This window comes from Fukomys damarensis, unplaced genomic scaffold (genome assembly GCF_012274545.1).
Source record: "Fukomys damarensis isolate Sample0158 unplaced genomic scaffold, DMR_v1.0_HiC HiC_scaffold_23, whole genome shotgun sequence".
Lineage (NCBI taxonomy): Eukaryota > Metazoa > Chordata > Mammalia > Rodentia > Bathyergidae > Fukomys > Fukomys damarensis.
Window position 1 is genome coordinate 60714813 of NW_022900935.1, and position 5258 is coordinate 60720070.

Sequence of the window (5258 nt, forward strand, 5' to 3'; positions counted from 1 at the left end):
GTCTTCGGACTGTGGACTCACTCACTTCCCCCTGCCATACAGATACTTGAGGCTGGTGCCTCGTAAGGAAGAGTCCAGTTCAGAAGCTTCGGGAGCACGGCACTGACATCCCCTTGTCCCTGGGGAGGGCGTCATCGATGGCAGGACCATGCGCGAGAGTGGACAGCAGGTGCAGGTGGAGGAGCGACTCGGGGAGACTCCAGGCTCCCTTGCCACAACCCATTCTGGTGGGAACTAACCAGGGTCCCGAGAGAACCACACTAATCCCTTCCAAGGCCAAGGGCAGCGCCATCCGTGCCCTACTTTCCACCAAGCACCACCCCTGAAAGGGTTCCACCTTCTAACAGTGGCACTTTGGCTTGCAGCACATGGACCTTTAAGGTACAAACCAATCCAAGCCAGGGCAACAGCTGGATTTGCTGGAGCCCACCCTCTGCTCCCTGCGCCCCTCTCCCCTCCCCTTCTCTCTCTCCTCTTCCTCCTCCTCCCTCTCCTCCTCCTTCCTCCTCCTCGTCCTCCTCTGTGCTTTAGCAGAGGGTTCTGCAGCCTCCAGGGCTCCCGAAACTTCCCTACTAGCTCCTAGAAGTGGCTCAAAGGGGTGGCCGGGACAGCCTCCCTTCTATGTCCCCTCCTCCTCTGGCATCTTTTAAAAGGATGAACCCACAGTTTGAGGGCAACAGATGAGAAGGCCATTGTTCTCCGGAAATTGGATCTGGGCTGTCTTGGAGAGTGACAGTAATCAGAGGCCTCTGAAAGTGCCCAACTAAATAAACAGCGTCAATGGTAATGAGCCAGTGGGACCACAGTGTGGGGGCTTGGGGGTCGCTGCATGTGTTGCCCTGCCAGCTGTGTCCTGATATAGGACCGCTAAATGATACGAGGGGAAAAAATGTAACTTGCAACCTGCTAGGTGTCAGATATGCCGAGTTTGTGTTCCCCAAAATAGAAGAATGGATTCTAAGGAATGACCGAGGTTAAGAGTAGGAAATATTTTTCGACAGGAAGAGATTTCAGCTCCAGAGAGAGACAGGAGGGGACCCAAATGGGTTGTCAGGGCCCCTGCTTCACAGGGGAAGTTTTATAGGCAAAATCACGAGGTGGGCACCACGTGGGACACAGTGATGTTCAACCAACGAGACTATTATGAGTACAGCCATTTAGGCAAGGGTGATCCAACGGGGAAGGAAGTGAACACGGAGAGAACAAAGAGCATTTTCAGGAAAAGATGGATCTGGAGGTCTTGGTCACCCACTGGGGTGACGGTATCTGGCTGCACTTCCTCGGGCCAGGTGTTACCCCTTATCTTGTCCGCTGGGTAAGTACGTGGGCCTGGCCATCTTTATCTTGAGGCCTGGCTTCCACTGGAAGCCACAGCCACAGCTGTGTTCTTGTCTTCTACACTGACTTGGTCGAGGGCCCAGCCCTGCCCGCCTGCCTGTAATATTTCTACCTAACTGAGCAGTCTATACTTCCAAAGGAAGCGTCTGCTCTCAGCTGCAGATGTGACTCTGGCTGGGCCAGGCCTCCCCAGAATATCAGCCCCAGGGACAGGAAGTGGACTCAGCCATTCCTGGAACTGGCCCATTTTCCAGGTAGCCAAAACCCCGAGGAACCCAGAAGGTGGGGAGAAGGGGTCGGAGAGATGTGGGTTAGGGGACAGGAAGCGATGGCTGAGTTAGATTTGGCCTCTGCAGTGACCTTAAGGACATCATTGGGTCCAGCAGACCATGGCGGCAGTCAGGGAGCCAAGAGCTTAACATCCTACTGTTTCTTGTTTGCAGTGACCTCAAGCAAATCATTTGAGTTTTTCTGAACCTGTAAAACCCAGGCACAGCAATTCCTAGTTCCTAGGGCTGCTTCAAAAGGAAAGTGAGGTCAAGAGCTCAAAAGGAAGGAGTACGAGGCCGGGCACCTCAACAACGAGCGGTGATGTCCACTTCCTTCCCTTTATATCTGAAGAACCCAGGACTTGTTGGCCCCTCAGCAAAAGCAACACACTCAGAGCCACTCAGAGGCCTCCTGGGCTACTCTGAGCCACTCAGCTAACGTGGGATAAGAGTTCTATTAAGATGAGCGGAAATCACTCTGCTGGCTGCCAAGCAGCAGTCTGGCCACCCCGGGGATGGCCGCTCCTCTTCACAGGGCTTGTGAAAAATGCCTCGCTGCCCGGCGGGTGTAGGGTCCTGTCACTCAGCTGGCCCTGCCCGGCCTGCACAGCCCCTGCCCCGGTGTGAATGGGCTCAGCAGCTCAGAGGCTCGTAAAGGAAAGGCATGCAAAGGCACATCACCTTTCTGAGGCCAGCTTCTGGGGCCCTGCCAAGGCCTGGCCCTGGACCTCCAGCCCTCCAAACTCCGGGGGGTGCATCTGCAACAGAGACACAGTCATATCCACAGCCACTCCCCTTCCTGGAAACAGGGACACCCACAAAACCAGTCCCCCAGCTACATTCCTGTGTCCTGACCCAGAAAGCCAGAGTTCCTGGACCACTCTGTGACTGGCCAGCTGTTCATGTCCCTGCAGGTTTAAACCTGAGTTAGGGCCCACACGGTGTTGACGGAAACAATGAAAGATCGTCCAGGTTGTTAAACGCATAGGAACCCTTCCGAGACCTTGACCTCTTGAACCTTCGCCGAGGCACAGCTGGGTGGTGTTGCTTCTCTGCTGTCCATCCACATGTCAGTGCCCTAGGAAATGCCAGGGACGGGCCACGCTGGCACTGAGGGCTTCTTTCTTTAGGATCACAATGGCCCCATCTTGGGATGCTTTGGGGTGCTCTTCTGCTGAAACTCCCTTACAGCCACTTGGGGGGTGACTCAGATGCATACTCTCCAGAACTGGGGAACCCCACAGCCCATCCTACACCACAGTTAAAAGGCTACACTTGTGCCGGGGTGCAGCTCAGTGGTTTAGCATTGGCCTAGCATGAGGAGGCTCAGGGTCTGATCCCCAGGCCAGCAATGAATAAATACACAACTAAAAAGCTACATTTGCCGGACTCCCCTGTAGCTGGGTGTGACAAACCAAGGTGTCGGCAGGGCTGGTTCCTTCCGGAAGGAAGCTCCAGGTAAAAATGGATTTTACGTAGTTTCTAGCATTTAGCACCATCTGCATTGCTCAGCCCGTGGCCTGTCCTCCACCTTCAAACCAGCACACAGCATCTTTAAACTGCCCTGCCTCTCTCTGCATCCCTCCTCACATCTCTGTCCCTGACTCCCTCTCATCTAAGGACCCTGTGATGGCACTGAGTGGACCTGGGTGACCTGTGAGCCTCTCTCATCTCAAGGCCTCTGACAGCAGCACATCTGCAGACCCCCTTCCCCATGTCAGTGGTGATCCAGGGTTTCGAGGATTGGGTGTAGACGTCTTTGTGTGACTGTTATCCTGCCCGTACAGCAACCACTTTTTTCTCTTCCTAGATCAATAATACTGGGACCTCCTGACCTTGCAAAGATGATAAACCTCTGGCGAGGGGCTCTCCAGATGCCAGCGTGCACCGGCTCTGCTCAGGGACACCCCCAGCCTTGGGGGACAGGTGCCAGATCTCCCCCAAGGGCTCTCTGGCTGCACTGCAGGACAAGCTGGCAGGGTCTGCAGCTTAGCAAGAATCTGGCCGAGGAAGAGCCATGGGACTCCCCAGTTCTGGGGATTCCCCTGGGGTTCTACCCCCTTGCCTTGGTCGGGGGCAAAGCTCCTCTTCCCACGAGGCCGAGGATGGTCACAGTGTCCTGTGTGTAGAGAGATAGTCCCACTCAACAAGGCCAGAAATGCTCACTGAGAGATGCACAGCAGACCCGTGCACCACTGACATCTGTAATCCCAGCTATTCAGGAGGCTGAGCCAAGAGGATCCCAAGTTCGAGCCCACTTAGCAAGACCATCTCAAAGTAAAATTTTCAAAAGGGCTAAGGATGTACCTCAGTGGTAGAGCACTGGTCTAGCTTGTGGGAGACACTGGGTTCCATCCTCAGTACTGCACAAAATTAAGATGAAAAATATGATGTGTAATAAATCACCCCAGGTGGCATTGGACACATCAGATAAGAACAACGGAGAGCCTGATATAATCCCAGCACTCAAGGGGCTGAGGCAGGAGGATTGCCATGAGTTCAAGGCCAGCCTGAGCTATACAATGAGGCACTGTAAACCAAAACAAACAAACAAAAAACGACAGAGAACTGACACCAAAGAGGAAGCCATCACCATATCTGGCCTGAAAGGACATGGTCTGCACTGAAGGGAAAATATGTGAGTGAGTCACCAGCTGGCCAGAGAGGGGACAGAAGTGATGACATAGGCCGTCAGAAGAACAAGGCGAATGGGGAGCCTTGAGGACCAAGTAAATGTTGAATCTATACCCGGGGCCACAGGCACAGCAGGTGTGTTTGCCTGGCCTTGGAGAAGGGTGCAGGACGGGGTGTGGGGGGCTATATTTTGTGTGTGTGTGTGTGTGTGTGTGTGTGTGTGTGTGTGTGTGCGCGCGCGCGCTCTTCTCTCACGCCTCTCCACAGGTGCTGAACTCGGGGTGTAATGCGACTTTTTTTCCCTAATGAAGTAAAAATACAGAAGAAGGAAACGCAGTCGTTTAGAGTCTGTTCAGCAGGTCACAGAGGGCAGGAAGGTCCTCTACAAAGGAGCGTTTGGACGCCTCTGACGACCTGTGACCAGCGGCACCACTCAGAGCCACCACCAGGGGGCAGGCGTGACCGCGGAGTAGAAGCCTCCACCGTCAGAGGCCCAGGTCATCTTCCCGGCTCCCTTCTTCAGTCCTGCTGACGGCGGGAAATGTCTCTCCTCTACTCCAAACCGCTGACTGCAGTACGGCAAAGCCAGGCATGTTGACACACGCAGGTGACCTCAGCACTCGGGAGGGCGAAGCAGGAGGATCATGAAGTTCGAGCCCTGCCTGGACAACTAAACCGCTTGGTGAAACCCTGTCTGGGAGGGGGGGGCAGTTTAGTGCGAAGGCCCCGGGTTCAATCCTGCCTCCGGAGAAAAGAAAAAACGAAAGAAGTAAAGAAGGAAGGAAAGAAATAGGACATTCCTCCTTCCTCCACAGGGCTTTCCCCTCTAGCCAAGTTTCACTCCGTATCACCCTAACTCGCCGGCCACGGCCCCTTTAAGGCCGCCGTGGAGGACCCAGAGGCAAAGCGGGGGCCCTCTAGCTGCCGTCTCGATGGTCGGTCGCCGGTCGGCTTCCGGTGGGAAGTGCGTTTCCGGGGCGGCCAGGCCCGCGTAGCGGGAGCGTCGCGCGCGTCGAG

The 5258-nt window shown here is 55.0% G+C and overlaps 1 long non-coding RNA gene across 2 annotated transcripts in view; it reads left to right on the forward strand.

Annotated features, from left to right (window-relative positions):
* Window positions 1-4837: 4837 nt before the first annotated feature.
* LOC104858334 overlaps window positions 4838-5258 on the forward strand; it is a 16153-nt gene continuing 15732 nt past the window's right edge. The window contains exon 1 of one of the 2 annotated variants that reach the window (XR_002025174.2): window positions 4838-4923. This is a non-coding gene — a long non-coding RNA (uncharacterized LOC104858334). The remainder of the gene's footprint in view (window positions 4924-5258) is intronic. The other variant, XR_004518678.1, reaches the window with a different exon arrangement.